The 17,907-nt window shown below is 37.5% G+C and overlaps 1 long non-coding RNA gene across 1 annotated transcript in view; it reads right to left on the reverse strand.

Annotated features, from left to right (window-relative positions):
* Positions 1 to 1,603: 1,603 nt before the first annotated feature.
* Positions 1,604 to 17,907, reverse strand: part of LOC116867413 — a 28,492-nt gene continuing 12,188 nt past the window's right edge. The window contains exon 3 of the long non-coding RNA XR_004382592.1: positions 1,604 to 1,721. This is a non-coding gene — a long non-coding RNA (uncharacterized LOC116867413). The remainder of the gene's footprint in view (positions 1,722 to 17,907) is intronic.

Raw genomic sequence — 17,907 nt, forward strand, 5'->3', positions numbered from 1 at the left:
GAATTAACACTATCTTCTCTCATTTAGTGTTCATAAAAGTCAGGGAAGCCCTTATGCTCCACAAATAAGTGAAACCATATGATAATTGATTCTCTCTGCTTGACTTATTTCACTCAGCATAATCTCCTCCAGTCCTGTCCATGTTGATACAAAAGTTGGGTATTCAGCCTTTCTGATGGAGGCATAATACTTTATAGTATGTATGAACCATGTCTTCTTTATCCATTCGTCCATTGAAGGGCATCTTGGTTCTTTTCACAGTTTGGTGACCGTGGCCATTGCTGCTACGAACATTGGGGTACAGATGGCCCTTCTTTTCACTACATCTGTATCTTTGGGGTAAATACCCAGTAGTGCAATTGCAGGATCATAGGGAAGCTCTATTTTTAATTTCTTAAGGAATCTCCACACTGTTTTCCAAAGTGGCTGCACCAACGTGCATTCCCACCAATAGTGTAAGAGGGTTCCCCTTTCTCCCACATCCTCTTCAACACATGTTGTTTACTGTCTTGTTAATTTTTGGTTTCGCTTATTTGTGGAACATAAGGAATAACATGGAGGACATGGGGAGATGGAGAGGAGACGGGAGTTGGGGAAAATTGGAGGGGGAAGATGAACCATGAGAGACTGTGGACTCTGAGGAACTAACTGAGGGTTTTGGAGGGGAGGGAGATGGGAGGTTGGGTGAGCCTGGTGGTGGGTATTGTGGAGGGCGCGTATTGCATGGAGCACTGGGTGTGGTGCATAAACAATGAATTCTGGAACTGAAAAGAAATTTAAAAAATAAATTTAAAGAAATTAAATTTATAAAAATAAAATAAAATATAAAATATTTTATTTATATATTTATTTATATATTATTATATAAAATAAAAATAAAAAAGAAATTTAAAAAATAAATAAAAATTTAAAAAAAAGTCAGGGAAGCCCTGAATAGCCTATATAGGCCATGAACTAAGATCTACTGTAAACTTGGCATGTTCTACTATTATAAATTCATTAGTGATAGCTGTGTGGTGAAGGCTTTACGACTACCAAATGATATCTTTTTAGTAGCGGAAAGCCTACTAAGTTAAGAGTAAGCATCTCCTTTTGTCAATTGTAGCAATGCTACTAGTCAATGCTACTAGTTATAGCATAGTGGGAAAATTTACGCAATTTCTTGTTACCAATTTTAATACTCATTATGAATACGGTAAAACGTTTCAGTTTGTACTTTAAAACCGTCTTACATACAGAGATACATATACATGTGAAATTACCAAAAATGCCTTTAACCCATTTTAATGCATCTATTACAGTGCACAAGATGAATATATTTCTATTTTTCCCTACAGAAAGACAAACAGTCTTTTTCTTGTAGTATCTCATAAATGACCTTAGTGCTGACCCAAATATAACCTACTAATTACCCTCTGTGTACCTTCCAGGCCCTGATTAGTTGTATTTAGCATTTGTGTGAGACTGTGATTCTACTCTGGAAATCTTCCGTATAGCTTGTAATTCCCGGTGGAAAAAAAAATTGCTGTGACCTATACAGTTGGAGAAAAGAAAACACAGCTACACTCTTCCAAAAGCAGAACAAAGCAATGAAATAACATACCTTTCACAAGGACTTGGTGTTATCTGAAACCCTATAATCCACATCCCATTCTGCTTCTTCAATAGGTTGGATGATTCCAGTGGGCGTGTCGGAGAACTAATCAATTTTGAAACAGCATCTGCAAAAATAGATAATGTTCATCTAAAGGGCAACCTAGTCATAAAGCCCCACAAAGATGAGTAAATAAACACACGTCTTTGTATAAAGGGGATCCCCTAGATGGAACTGTAATGCAGTATTGGCAATGTGGTATTCCATCAATACCATCAAAGGAATTTATCAAGCACCAACATTAGGATAAACTATGTGATTAAAGTGACATGGTTCCTGAACTCCTAGAATTTATAATGAATTCTAACTCCTGCACCCATAATGGAACACTTAAAAACTCAAGGCTCATTTGGTCCTAATCTTTTCTCCCGAATTTCTTTTTCTCCTGGGCTTCCTATGCTAGTGAAGGAATCCAAGGCATCCAAAATTCCTCTCTGTCACTCCCTGTAGCCAATCCATCTTTAACGTTTATTGGTTCAACCTCTTAATTATGCCTTGAACCATTCATTACCTTTTACTTTATAACCATCGGCCTTCTTGCTAAAAATATTGCGATACTAGTTGTCCTAAACCCCCTTCTCCTGTCTTTCCCCAACACTGCCACTGGAGTTATCCAACTTTCAAATCTTGGTATATCACCCATCTGCTCAAAATCCACAAATGTCTACAATCATCTATCATTTATTTCTTTCTTGATACTTCCACTTTTCTTTTAAACTCCAACTCAAGTACAACCTTATGGTAAAGGATTCTTAGACTCAATTAACTATTCATTTACTCAATTAATATTTATTTATTTTTAGGATTTATTTATTTATTTTTGAAAGAGAAAGAGAGGGAGAGCAAGTGAGGGGAGTGGCAGAAGGAGAGAATCTCAAGCAGACTGTGTGCTGAGTGCAGAGCCTGACGTTGGGCTTGATCCCACAACCCTGAGATCATAACCTGAGCCGAAATCAAGAGTTGGATGCTAAATTCACTGAACCACCCAGGAGCTCCACTCAATATTTATTAAGCACAAACTTTGTGTCATGCTTAGGGCTAACATTGGAAATAGAGCAGTGATATAATCCTGGCCTTGCAAATTTACAGTGACTGGCAGGAAGGACAATGAAATAACAATGATAACAATAACAATAAATATGGTGAAGAACTAATTTGCGTACACATAATAAGAGAGAGAGCTCCAGAGATCCCTGATATTTATGGTGTGGGTAGAGGAAGAAGGGTCTTCAATAAATAAAGTGGGAGAAAATGTGTCATCTTGGAAAGCTAAAGAAGGCAAGGATTTTGACAAGAAAGAATGATTAAAGGTATCAAATCCTGCCAGGAGGTCAAGCTTATAAGGACTGACGATTATCCTGGAATTTAGCAGAGAAACTTGAGAGCAACTTTGGTGGAGTGGTGGCTGCATAAAGTTACCATAGAGTGAGCTGAGGAGTAAGAGGTAAATAAATGGAAGTAGTTGAGTGACCTGGGTGGCTCAGTTGGTTAAGCAACTGCCTTTGGCTCAGGTCATGATCCCGGACTCCTGGGATCGAGGCCCACATCGGGCTTCCAGTTCCATGGGGAGTCTGCTTCTCCCTCTGACCTTCTCCCCTCTCATTCTCTCTCTCTCTCTCTCTCTCTCTCTCAAATAAATAAATAAAATCTTAAAAAAAAAAAAGAAATGGAAATAGCAAATGTCAAAATTTGTCTGGATGGAGAGAGGGGATTTGGTTAATTGGGAGGGAATCAAGGGTTGAAGGAGACTCCCCCAAAAAGTTCCGTGCAATTTCTCCATGAGTATCTCTATAATAAAACAATTGTCACCTCATGTAATATTGTTTGGTTTTCTATGCCAGTACTAAAAGGCAAGACACACAACTTCCTTCTTTATATCTCCAGCTCCTGACACAGGTTCAGGTACAAATAAGTACTCTACATACTGGTTTAATGTCTGAATGATTAAATGAGATCTGCTCTAATCCAAATATGAGATTCATTCTTCAATTCTCCTCTTCCTTGACTTGTCTCCACATTTCTGTCAACTTCCTTCTTGACTTATAGCCACAAGAATCCCACAAGCTTCAGGTCATTTGACTCTTGCTCTGTCCTGCATATGCTCCTTCTCTAAGAGCTCAGCTTACACAGTTTCAGCAGCTGAATCCCAAATCTATCCCTCAACCTGTAATTTTACCTTTCTAGCTGACTTCAGGGTCTTTGATGTTTGACTGCTTCACCAACACCTGGAACTTAACACATGTGCAATTGCACTCATTACTATTCTCCCCTTTAAGTCAGCCAATATATTTTTCCAACTTTACTAAAACTTTTTACCTATAGAGATATTTGCAGGTTGTTCTGAATGTTGTGCTCCAGTCCTTGCTTGTTCAGATAGGGTAAATTATACATGGTTATATCTACGCATAGAAATTACATCCTCAAAAAGGGCAACCTTCTATTATTCCAAAATAATATGCTAATACTTTATTATATGTTCCATCAACACTGTGTACTACATGTTTGCTTGACACATCACAACTCTGAATTCCTGGCCCAGTTTTTCACCTGTGGAGCAGAAAAGCTGCTGACATGGTTATCTACCATAAAATAATCCACCAAGAACAGCATTAGATTATTTGTAGGTTTTTTTTGTTTTTGTTTTTGTTTTTTTACTTTTCCTAGTCTTCAGACTGGATTGGTTAAGGTCTCAGAGGTATGGGCTAAAACTAAAGAGTCTTAACACAAATATAATCATAACATTATAGCACAGGCTGGTAATCCATTTAAAAACATACTTTTTAATCATAATATTTCTGCAAAAACTTAGATGGTTGAAATTTTCTCTGGACAAAGCAGTTAAAAATATTCAGCAGGAATATTTGTTTCTTATTCATGTGACACTACTTCTTTTTTCTTTTTTTAAAGATTTTATTTATTTATTTGACAGAGAAGGATCACAAGTAGGCAGAGAGGCAGGCAGAGAGAGAGAGAGGAGGAAGCAGGCTCCCTGCCGAGCAGAGAGCCCGATGTGGGACTCCATCCCAGGACCCTGAGATCATGACCTGAGCCGAAGGCAGAGGCTTAACCCACTGAGCCACCCAGGTGCCCCATGTGATACCACTTCTTAATGACCAAGGCATATTTCCTCTATATTAGATAACATAAAGGCAGGTAATGTTTCACATACAGATAATATGATTTTTATCAATCTAAGGTGATCTAGATTCCATCATTTTATTTTATTCTATTTTAGCTAAATGTCACTTGAAAGAAGAATTTTAACTATAATAATATATATTATTATTATCCTAAAACTCAAGATAGTCTTTTAAAAGTTTCCTCATTTAGTTACTGTGGTATATGTATATTTTGCAGATAAGTCATACTTAGAAGATAGTACTGAAAATAATCACTGCTCAAGGGGGTCTTTGTTGATACTTAAAGTTTACATGTATTTACATTTTTCAGCCAACTCTGACCAACTCCATTTAGACATTTAGTCAACATTTAGGTGACTTCTTGTGTCACCTGTGTGGCTCAGGTGGTTAAATGTCTGCCTTCACCTCAGATCATGATCACAGGGTCCTGGGATTGATACTTGTATGGGGCCCCCTGGTCAGTAGGGAGTCTGCTTCTCTCTTTCCCGCTGCCCCTCCCCCTGCTCATGTTTTCTCTCTCTCTCTCTCTCTCACATAAATAAGCAAAAATCTTAAAAAAAAAAAAAACAACAAAAAAACCCTCTTCTGTGCATTTGTCTTCTGGGACCAAGATAGAGTTTGAAATACAAAAGATATGCCTGTGAAAGATAAAAGGGACCTGGGTATAGGCCAAGTTTGAATGTACTATATAAAAGAAAGAGGACATGCCAGTTATCCAGATCAAAGAATTTGGAGAGAAGGAGCCAGTAAAGATTATGCAGGAGCTAAAGCTACCCTTTGGCAGCCATTGACTAAGACACAGACAGAGTGGTTGTTCAATTAATACTAGTTCATTTGAGACTTAGTTGACCAACAGCAGAGTTAAACATATGCAAGGTTATGTGGAGTCTCTATGGTACCATAAAGCATTCTCAATTTAAAGAAGGCAATCTGAGGCACAATTCTTGGATAGAGCCAGGAACAGAGCCCGGAGCTCTCGCCCTCCAGTTGGTGATCCTATCCCAGTGCATTCATTCTCCTCCCCTTCCCCCTGCTCCAAGCTTGATATGTGTTGAATACACTCAGTAGTTCTCAACATGTTTTTTCCTTACAGTTCTTTATTAGCAACATTCATTTAGGTTTTGGACTCCTGTCAAATGTAATGTGAATGGAGTCCAGATGCCTTTTCTGAACTCAACAGAACAAGAGGAGAGTCAGAGAGCCCATCTTGCCACAATCAAAACTAGTGCTTACAACAACACCCACTGTTGGTGACAGGCTGTGTGGAGCAGGGCCAGTGCTGATCTAGCAGTATATGCCAGCTCAATGAGTCAGAAAAATGTTTCAGATGTGCCAGGTTGCTCAGAAATTCCCATCAGTTCCTGGGCAGAATAATTGCTGTGTTCCCCAAGAGCAAGGAATCAAGATGAGAAGAAGCAACATCCCTAGGATGGCTTATGTCATTTACATCCCTTGCTGGCAGCAGAGGACTATTGCTTTTAAAATGGTGCCACAGACTTGCATGAAGGGCTGCAAAGGCTGGGGTTGCTAGCAGCAATTCAAAAACACAAGGCTAGATGAAGAAGCAATTGTGGGAAGGATTTCAACATGGACAAAAGGATTAATAGCAAAAAGATGCAGGGTGGAGGGGGATGGATGATTATCGTTTTCTGTGGGTTTAGCAACACTGACATGTTTTTATGAATATTTACAGGAACATTTGGAAGCTGTGTCTTTTGCCCACACAGCCTCCACCCCCAGCCCTCTTGGTAGGACTGCACCATATTTAATGAGGCCGGGGGTGGGAGGGAGAACCAGGTCCTCTTTGCCTTCAGGTTGCTGTCACTGTCACCGTGCCTAGTTGCCAAGACTCCTGGGGGCAAATATAAACGAAGGAAAGTTAAAACAGAAGAACAGAAGAAACCCAAGCCTGGGTTTCTCTGCTTGTAATGTGAAGCCTGGTGATTAAAGGGAATGAGAAGGGAAAGAAATGGCAGTAAAAAGACATGAAAAGGATGAAGGGAGAGTCTCAGAAGAAAGATCCATTTTGATGCCAATATTCTTGTCCTATTCAGTAAAGGAGCTTATCAGCATATCTCCATAAGTTAAATGAATCATTAACAAAACCACATCAGTTCTCAATTCTTTTGAGTCCTCAACTCTGACACATTGCCTCCTCTCCCTCATGACTCCTGCTGTCTGGCATTACTCCACTTCATTCTACCACAACCTCCACCAGAGAAGACTTCTTTCCTCCTCGATTTTCCAAATTTCTATCCCCTTCAGCATTTCTTTAAGTAGGTATTAAGGCAGAAGAGATCAGTAGTCCAGAGCGCAGCCTCTAAAACTACACTGTCTGCACTCTAATCTGAGCCATAGTACTCTGAGAAATTTGCCTGGCTTCTTCAAAGCTCAATTTCTTCATCTGTAAAAATGGAGCTGATAACAGGCAGGGTTCATCTTTGGGAATAAATCAAGTAAAGCACTTGGAATGCAGTAATTCAGTAACTGTTAGTGTTATTATTACAGACCATCCTTAACTTCCGTAAAATAATCATCTCACATATGACCCATGCTTTCACACATCCTACATTGATACTCCTAAAATACTGAATTTCAGATGTCAGCTGACTAACGATGTTGTCCAGTTAATCAGGACACTTGACTACCAGCAAGTAAGATAGAACAGGAGGTTGCATGTATGGGGACCTGTGGTAGTATGAATCCTTGAGCTGATGCAAAGCAAACTTTCTGGCAGATTTGCGTTGTTTTTTCTAGTCAGACACCATAATTATTCACCTAGAAAGTCACGATTACATTTTTTAAAAGATTTTATTATTTGAGAGAGAGAGAATGAGCAGGGGGTTGGGGCAAAGGGAGAGGGAGAGGCAGAGTTCCCCGCTGAGCAGGGAGACTGACATGGGGCTCGATCCCAAGCTTGATCCCATGATCCTGAGATCATGACTTGAGCCAAAGGCAGATGCTTAACTGACTGGGCCACCCATATGCCTCTACATCTATTTTCTAATGAAGTTTGTTGTTGTTTATAATAGTGTTAATATTCACATTGTTCTGAAATTTCAGGATGATGTGCTTTCATCTGAGTCTTTTTGTTGTTACTCATTTTGCTGGATACTCAGAGGCAATTTCCCATCTTTAGACTTCAGTTTGGAATTTTTTTTTTTTTTTTTTGTAATTTCTAGCACACCATTTTCTCTGTTCTTTTTGAATTTAGATGCAGACCTCTTGGATCAAGTCTTTAATTTTCTTTTATTTATTTCCTACTATACATTTCTTTGTCATTTTATTTTCTGGGAGATTTATTTTCTGGGGTATTTTATTTTTGGTGCAATTATAAGTGGGATTGTTTTCTTTGTTTCTCTTTCTGCTGCTTCATTATTAATGCATAGAAATTCAGCAGATTTCTATACATTGATTTTGCATCCTTTGACTTTACTGAATTCATTTATCAGCTCTAGTAGTTTTCCGGTGGAGTCTTTTGTATTTTCCATATAGTGTATCATGCCATCTGCAAATAGTGAAGGTTTTAGTTCTTCCTTACCAATATGGATGCCTTTTAATTCTTTATTTTGTCTGATTATTGTAGCTAGGACTTTCAGCACTATGTTGAATGAAAGTGGTGAGAGTATTCCTGATCTTCAGGGAAAAGCTCTCATAATCATTATTAACTCTTCCTTAAATGTTTGGTAGAATTCCCTTGTGAATCTGTCTGGTCTGGACCTTTGCTTATTGGGAGTTTTTTGATTACTGATTCAATTTCATTGTTGGTAACTGGTCTGTTCAAATTTTCTATTTCTTCCTGCTTCAGTGTTGATAGGTTATATGTTTCTAGGAATTTAACCATCTCTCCTAGGTTGTACAATTTATTGTCATATAATTTTTCATGATATTCTCTTACAATCATTGTATTTTTGTGGTGTCATTTTTTATTTCTCCTCTTTTATTTATGATTTTGAGTCCTCCCGCTCTCTCTCTCTTTTGGATGAGTCTGGCTAAAGGTTTATCAATTTTGTTGATCTTTTCAAAGAATTAGCTCCTGGTTTCATTGATCTATTGTTTTTGTTTTTTTTAGTTTCCATAATATTTATTATTGCTCTAATATTTATTATTATTTCCTTCCTTCTACTGTTTTTTTTTTAAGATTTTATTTATTTATTTGACAGACAGATCACAAGTAGGCAGAGAGGCAGGCAGAGAGAGAGAGGAGGAAGCAGGCTCCCTGCCGAGCAGGGAGCCCGATGTGGGGCTCGATCCCAGGACCCTGGGATCATGACCTGAGCCAAAGGCAGAGGCTTTGACCCACTGAGCCACCCAGGTGCCCCCCTTCTTCTGGTTTTGGGTTTTGTTCATTCTTATTCTTCTAGCCTTTTTAGGTATAAGATTCAGTTTTTTATTTGGGATTTTTCTTGCTTCTTGAGGTAGACCTGTATTGCTATAAAATTCTCTCTTAGAACCATTTTTGATGCATCTCAAAGATTTTGGACCATTATATTTTCCTTCGTTTCCATGTAATTTTTAATTTCTTCTTTCATTTCTTGTTGACCCATTCATCGTTTAGTAGCATATTATTTAATCTCCATGTATTTGTGCTCTTTCCAGATTTTTTCTTGTGGATGATTTCTAGGTTCATAACATTGTGGTCAACAAAGATGCATGGTATAATTTTGATCTTTTTGCATGTGTTGAGCCCTTTTTTGCAGCCTAACATGTGACCTATTCCGGAGAATATTCCGTGTGTACTTGGAAAAAAATGTGTATTCTATTTTGGGATGGAATGTTCTGAATATATGTGCTATATCCATCTGTTCCAGTGTGTTGTTCAAAGCCACTATTTTCTTACTGATTTTCTGTTTGGATGTTCTGTCCACTGTTGTAAGTGGGGTGTTAAAGTCCTCTACAATTATTATATTACTACTGATTGGTTTCTTGATGTTTGTTATTAACTGTTTTTATGTATTTTGGTGCTCCCATGTTGGGTGTATAAATATTGAGAATTGTTATATATTCTTGTTGGATTGTCCCCTTTATTATTACATAGTGTCCTCTGTTTCTTGTTACAGTTTTGTTTCAAAGTCTATTTTGTCCAAAATGAGTATTGCTACCCAGCTTTTTTTTTTTTTAATATCCATTTGCATGATAAATGTTTCTCCATCCCCTTACTTTCAATTTACATGTGTCTCTAGGTCTGAAATGAGTCTCTTGTAGGCAGTATATAGGTGGGTCTTATTTTTAATCCATTCTGTCACCCTATGTCTTTTGGATGGAGTGCTTAATCCACTTAAATTCTAAAGTAATTATTGACAGATATGGATTCATTGATATTTTGTTTCTTGTTTTGTGGTTGATTTTGTAGTTCCTCTCTGTTCCTTTATTCTTTTATGCTCTTTTGTGGTTTGCTGATATTCTTTAGTGATATATTTTGATTCCTTTTTATTTTTTGCATATCTATCCCTGGTTTTTGATTTGTGGTTACCATTATTAGGTTTATATACAATATCTTCTGCATATAGCAGTCTATATTAAGTTTACGGTCTCTTAAGTTTGAACCTGTTCTTTACTATTCTCTCCCCACCCCACATTTTAGATATATAGTGTTATATTTTACATCCTTTTATTTTGTGAATTCCTTGACTGGTACACTTATTTTTACTGCTTTTATGTTTCCTACTTTTCTTACTCTTACTTATGGTCTTTCCTTTCCACTAAAAGAGTCCCCTTTAACATTTCTGTAGGGCTGGTTTTGTGGTCATAAATTCCTTTAGCTTTTATTTGTCTGAGAAAATCTTTATGTCTCCTTCTATTCTGAATGATAGCCTTGCTGGATAGAGTATTCTTGGCTGCATATTTTTTTCCTTTTAGCACTTTGAATATATCACTCCAGTCCCTCTGGCATGCAAAATTTCTGCTGAAAGAATCCATAGATAGACTTATGAGATTTCCCTTGTATGTAACTATCTTCTTTTCTCTTGCTGCTTTTAAAGTTCTTTCTTTATCACTACTTTTTGCCATTTTAATTACTATTTGTATTGGTGCAGATCTCATTGGGTTGATTTTGTCAGAGGATCTCGGTACCTCCTGGATCTGTATATCTGTTTCCTTTCCCAGATTAGGGAAATTTCCACCTATTATTTCTTCAAATAAAATTTCTGCCTTCTTTTCTCTCTCTTTTTCTTCTGGGATCCCTATAAGGCAAATAATATGCTTAATGGAGTCACTGAGTTCCTGAAGTCTATTCTCATTTTGCATAATTTATTTTCCCCTCACTAGCTCAGCTTGATTACTTTCCATTATCCTGTCTTTCAGGTCACTCATTTGCTCCTTTGCTTCCTATAGCCTTCTACTTATTTCTTCTAGTGTATTTTTAATTTCATGTATTGTGTTTTTCATCTCTGATTGGTTCTTTTTTTTAATCACTCTGTTAAGGATCTCACTGATATCCACCATTCTTTTCTCAAGTCCAGTGAGTATCTTTATGATCATTACTTTAAATTCTCTATCAGGCATATTATTTATACATTTTTTGTATAGGTCTCTTGCTGTGGTTTTGTCTTGTTCTTTCATTTGGGACATGTTCCTCTGTCTCTTAATTTTGTCTAACTCTCTATCTGTTGCTGTGTGTTAAGAAGGTCATCTGTAGGGGCGCCTGGGTTGCTCAGTGGGTTAAAGCCTCTGCCTTCGGCTCAGGTCATGATCTCAGGGTCCTGGGATTGAGCCCCACATCAGGCTCTCTGCTCAGTGGGGAGCTGCTTCCCTTCCTCTCTCTCTGCTTGCCTCTGTGTCTACTTGTGATCTCTGTCTGTCAAATAAATAAATAAAACCTTAAAAAAAAAAAAAAGAAGGTCAGCTGTATCTCCTGCTCTTGAAAGTAATGGCCTTATGAAGATGAGGTCCTATGTGCCCTGTAGTGTGGTGTCCCTTGTTCAGGAGAACCTGGCATTTCAGGGGATGTCTCCTGCGTGTGTTGTGTGCACACTGCTGTTGTGCCCTGGCCACATTTTCCTTTGGTCCAGTTGTTTGCAGAGGTTCTCTTTGTTAATTGTGGGTAGTGTTTGGTCCCTGGATGGGGTGGGACATGCAATTTTAACAAGGTGTGCCTCAGGGCCCACCTTGGGGGCCAGCTGTCTCCACCACCAGTGGGACTGAGGCTTCACAAAGCATGCAGGTCAGGAGACAAGGTGTTGGCAAGCTTTGCACAGGTCTTCTGGGCCCACAACACTGGGACTGAGGCAAAAGTGACCAGAAAGGGTGGATCTGCCAAAGTGTGAGGGGGTAGGGCCTGGTGTAAGAGTTAGTGAATGCCAGTTCAGCACTGGTTATGCAGGTGGCCATGTGTTTATCCTGGGGGGGTAGAGAAGGGAGATTGTGCCTGCCAGCAAATTTGTTCCTGGAGAAGTCCCTTAGCAATCCCTGCCCCTCCATGATGTGCTCTGAAATGAGTAAACTACTCTCCCTCCTATATGTACTAGGTATTTTTCAAACTACTGCTTCTAGACTGTATCTCCTTGGACTGTTTGTTGTGTTATCTCTCTAGGAATGGGGACCTGGCTTCCTATCACCCTCTGGGTTCTTCCAGATATGAGCCATTGATTTTTAAAATTCCAGGTTTTAAGTTCTTCTGGTTGTAAGAACTCACACAATTCAATCCTTCTCACTTTCAAAGCCAAATGTTACAGGGACTCATAGTCCCTATGTGGACCCCCTGGTGTGATAATCTGTTTCTCTCCCCTCTCCATGCCCCTTGCTCCCCACTACCCCTCACATCTCTACCCTTCCTACCTTCTTCAATGAGACTTCTTCTCTATCTTTGGTTGTGGAGTTTGTTCTGCTATTCTTCAGGTAATTTTCTGGGTTATTTACACTAATGTGTTATCTAGTTGTATCCATGGACAAGGTGAGCTTAAGATCTGGTTACTCTGTCATCTTCCCAGACTTGCCCTCAATCCCTTATTATACTTTTGGAATAACAAAATAAGATTTCTTGGAAGATCAAGTCATTTGTGGTGTATGTAAAACATTTCTAACTCTAGCAAACAGGGAAATTAAATGATCTGGCAACTTCAATGTAATACATGATATTAACATAAATAACTTTTCCATATTTGTCCTAAATTTGGAAGTTATGTATGAAGGACATTATTTAGTTGGCTTAAATAAAACATCTCTACAAAATACACATATTAATCAAATGCTATATATGCTGTGTATATGTTGGTAATACATAATAGTCAACAAATCACTAAAGAAAAATAAAAACAAGAACCAGAACTTGTCCAATATATAACCCCAAAGTTTAATGCATTAGAAACTGATGCTTCCATGTGAAGGTTCGAATGTCATGCTTTAAGCAAGATGATAACACAGTGGCTTTTCTGGTGAAACCTTTTTCTGCACCTTCATCAGCTTACTTTGCTTATGAAAAGGTTGTCCCCACTTTTGCTTACTTACAAAGAATGTTATTTCTATCTTTTTTTAATCTCTTAGACTCATCTTTACCTCTCTGATGATAAAGCTGTAGGTTGCCAGGCCAGGTCCTATAGCAGCCAAGAATCAAAGCATCTGGTCTCTTCATAATCGCACTGATTCCCTAGATAGCTATATATTTTACTCCAGAAGGAAGAGATTGTTTATATCTGGCTCTCATCCTTCCTTAGTTTGCATTATAACCAGAAAATTATGTATTCTTGAGTTGAACCAGCTCACAAAATAACAAATGAGTAATGATACTTGGCTCTTGTTTTCCTTTTTTAATTTTAAAGGACATAATGTGTGTTATCTCAGAGAATGTCAGTTTGCTGATTCAAATTTGACCATGTGGTTGAATCCAGCTGCCCTTTATAACTCTACTTTTTATATATTTCAAATTTCTTTCACATTCCAAATAGCATAAGTGAATGCATTTTCAAGGCCAAAATTGGCATTCCCACTCCGATTTTTGTCGAGAACTATTCCACTCTCAGAATGAGCTTCTTTAGGCCATAACCTTTTTCTTCCCATTCTCCAGAACCTTAAAATCTGGGGCATATGGGATCACTACATATTACCTGCCAAGGAGATTGTCTAGCTAAAAATTAATTCAAATGCATGTATTTTTATAAAGTTTCAAAAATGAGCTTTCATTTATTAAATTTCTATAGCACTTTTCTCTAAAGATTCAATGTATCTTAAACACATGTTACAATATACTTTAAATAGGTGTTTCCAAATTTGGGATTGTATGTGAGAAACACTGCCAAAATTATGAATTCCAACTGCAAATTATTGAACGAATGAAAGGAGATTCCCAAAGCATTTAAAAATTTTATATATATATATACATATATATGTATATATATATATAATGTATATATATATACACACATACATACATGTATATGTGTTTATATATCTATACATATATCTATATCTATCTATCATCTATCTATCTATCTATCTATCTATCTATCTATCTATATTTTACAGGCTTGTTAGCTCTGTCAGAACTTTTTCCCACAAGAATTGCATGGTTAGGTTTGAAACAGCGAGTATTACCTATAAATACAGGCATTTAACTGTTAGGTAGTTTTCTGCCTAACAGCCATTTTTGTCTAAATGTCAAGTGACAGGCCCAACAGGCCTTGGATGTTTTATAAGGTTGGACTTATAGGGGTTTGGACCCCTTTTGCAGTTAATATGCTATTTCTTTTCTTTTTGCTGTCAGTATTGAAGCAAGATTGAGCACAAGGGAGTTGTCATCAATGAATTCTTGTTCCTTTGATTGCAGAAGGAAAAGAGCATGAGGGTGATGGAGCAATTCCTATCCTTCTCTTCTTGGAAGAGGAAAATAAACACATTATAATCTTTAAGTTAGAGGTAATTCAAAAAGTCAGTTATGCAATTTAGAGACAATTTCTCTTTCTTTGCCAATCCTTCAAACTACAACAATAATCAAAGAAACCCCATAATCAAAGAACCAGCTCTGACCTCCCTATCCTAGAAATCCCAAATTGTGGGCTTCGGTTGCATTCTGCCCTGTTCTTTTCTTTCCTCTCTTTTTTACTCAGGTGGATTGCTTTCAGTTGGGGCAGTCTTCATTCCACATGAGCTTTGAAATCATATCCTTGGATCTGTATAGAACGGCAGTAGTTCAAAGTATTAGTAGCAGCCTTCCATAGTAATGCTGCCATTAGATCATTATGACTATTCTAAGGTTCTGCCTGTGAGCATGGCATGAATTTTATATTTGGAAATAAAATCCTCCCGGGATACCACAAAGCTGCACACCAGTCTTGCCCCTTCTTGAAGGCCGTTAGGATTGGCTGCCCTGGCTTGGTCTTGTGTTACGCAAGAATAAGTCCTGCCGTGTTTGTTTCACATAAGAACCCCTTCAATTTGTTTATAATGATCGGAATGATATTATTAGGTGAACAAAGCTACTCAATGGTGACATTTATTAACCAGTCATATCATCTGTGTTTAAATCTCCTATTACATTTCAGGGAAATAGTGTGAACCTAACTCCAGCATAACTTTTCTTTGGGGACCATTGCTTTGTATTGAGTTTGAAATAAAATAGAAGAACATAGAGAGCAGGTTTTATTTCCAGGAGAGCATTTCACTTAAGAGGTTTACCCTGAGCCAGATTACATATATAGGCCCAGAGAAATGTAGATGTTGGAACTTTTCAACATAGCACTGGCTAGCTATAGGTCTGTCTGCATGAGTTAGGGAGTATGGTTCATTCCTAAAGAAGGATGTAGGAATTGGAATAAATAGTGCCATTAAAGTAGAATAGAGGTATAAGGAAATAAATGGAAGAAAACCATGTCTATGAAAATGAAGTCTTCCTCTGCTTTACTTATTTCACTTAGCACAATCCTCTCCAGTTAGGAATAGCGTGGAGGACCATAGGGGATGGGAAGGAAAACTGAATGGAAAGAAATCAGAAAAGGAGACAAACTATGAGACTCTGGACTCTGGGAAACAAAGTGAGGATTGCAGAAGGGGTGGGTGGGTGGATGACTATTAAGGAGGGCATGTGTTGTGATGATCACTGGGTATTATATGCAACTAATGAACTTCTGAACACCACATCAAAAACTAATGATGTTGTTATATGTGGGCTAGCTGGACATAACAATAAGACAAAAAAAACGTGAAGTTTTTTAAGCTGGGAGAGTGATGGAGTTCCTGTAACACCTCCATGGAGATAAGTGTGCATTTGTGGGATAATGCCCAGTCTCTGGGAAGAAGGCATGCAGATATTGGTGACTGGGTGAATTACAATGTGGAGGAATTAAAACATGATTGAAGGATGACAGCCTGTTCATGTGAAAGCAAGAAAGGCTGACATGTATATATGATTTTGAATGATAATGGAATGATATACTTAAAAATTTTTTTATTTTGGAAAATCTTAAATATTACCGAAGAGCAGAAGGAATAGTATAATGAACACTCATATACCTACCACTCAACTTCGATAATGAATTCATGGTCAATCTTATTTCATCTTTATTTCCCCTCTCCCCAATAATGTTGTACTAGACATCTTTGCACCCATAACTCCCTCTGTACGAATCTATAAAAGATAAGAAATTAAAAAAAATCACAATGGTAACATTATCACACCTATAAAAATAGTAATTCCCTCTATCATCAAATATTTAATCAGGATTCCAATCTCTCTGATTGTCTCATATTTTTTTATAGTTGGTTTGTTCAAACCAGAATGTCAACAAGGTCTGCATGTTACCAAATGATTGCTGTATCTCTTAAGAACCTTTTAATCTATAAGTTATATCTCTATATTCCTTGCAGTTTATTTATAAAAATTGGGTCATTTTCTCTGTAGAGCTTCCCACACTTTGGATTTTGTTGATTGCATCTCTCTTTTATTTCCTATGGAATAGTAGTTAGACTAAGAGGCTTGATCTGATTCAGGTTTGATTATGTGACAAGAATACTTCATGGGTGGTATGGTACACTTCCATCAAGAGGCACATAATATGTGAGTTTTATTTTTTGGGATGTAAGCAGCCACTCATGTTTATTGCCCAGATCTATTATTGCACTAAGTATTTGCAACAAGGAGTTTTCTTCATTTCTTTGCTAGGAAATGTAGTACAGTGAGAAACTTTTCCTTAACAACTATTAACAACTTAACAACTCCCTAAAGCAGAGTTCATACAAAAAAGGCAAATTAAATATTTGTTTCTATTTAGGTGGTCTTCTAATACTCTCTATGATCAATGAAGTTTATTTACTCTAGTACCACTATGAAAGCATCGTATTTAACATATTTGATCGGTTTGATCCATAGTAATTATTATTATTACTATTATTATTATTATTATTAGATGCTCAAGCTGTCCTACTTTTAGCTGGTAGGAGTCGTTTCAAATTGCTTTTGTTCTTTAGCATAATCGCTTCTGAGAACTATCTTGCCTTTTGACATAACTAGATGTCCCTGTCTCAACTTGTACATTTCCTACACAAGACCTGGAAAATCAACCATTTCTTTAGGAAGCTTTGGTTCCTTTTATTGGGAAATGGAAATTAGGAGTGTTCATCACTTTTGGTTTGTAGTTTGTTTGTGGAATGGTTTGCATTAGGGCTTGCCAATATTTCTGAAGTACATGGTGCTTGTTCAGCTCACATCTGTTCAATGGCATTATTTACAATTGAATCAGGACGCTTTGTGTTGTAAGAAACAGAAAATCTGACCCAAGCTAACATGAAAAATAAAGGAATTTTATTTTCTTTGTTTCTTTTTTTGTAGCTGAAAAGTCCAGAGATAAGATTAGGTTCGAATGAGGCTTCCAGTTTCTTTCTGTTTCTGCTATATACCTTTCTTAACGTTGGTTCTATTCTAAGACTTGCTTTCCTCATGGTCCTGAGTGGCTGTCATCTACTCTAGGACTGCATGCTTCCACATTTACACCCAGCAAAAAGCATCTTTGTTTCTTCCTTCCCAGAAATAATTCTGAGATTCACTCTGAATGAAAATTTTTAGTTAGGTCATGTGCTCAAGGCAGAGCCAAAAACTTGTTAGATAGATGGAATGTGCTAATTGGTTTAACCTAGATTACATATTCCACTCCTGGAGTTGGAGATAATAAGAGCTTCTCTGAAACC

This window comes from Lontra canadensis, unplaced genomic scaffold, assembly GCF_010015895.1.
Source record: "Lontra canadensis isolate GAN:19392208 unplaced genomic scaffold, GSC_riverotter_1.0 scaffold12, whole genome shotgun sequence".
In the NCBI taxonomy this organism is placed as follows: domain Eukaryota; kingdom Metazoa; phylum Chordata; class Mammalia; order Carnivora; family Mustelidae; genus Lontra; species Lontra canadensis.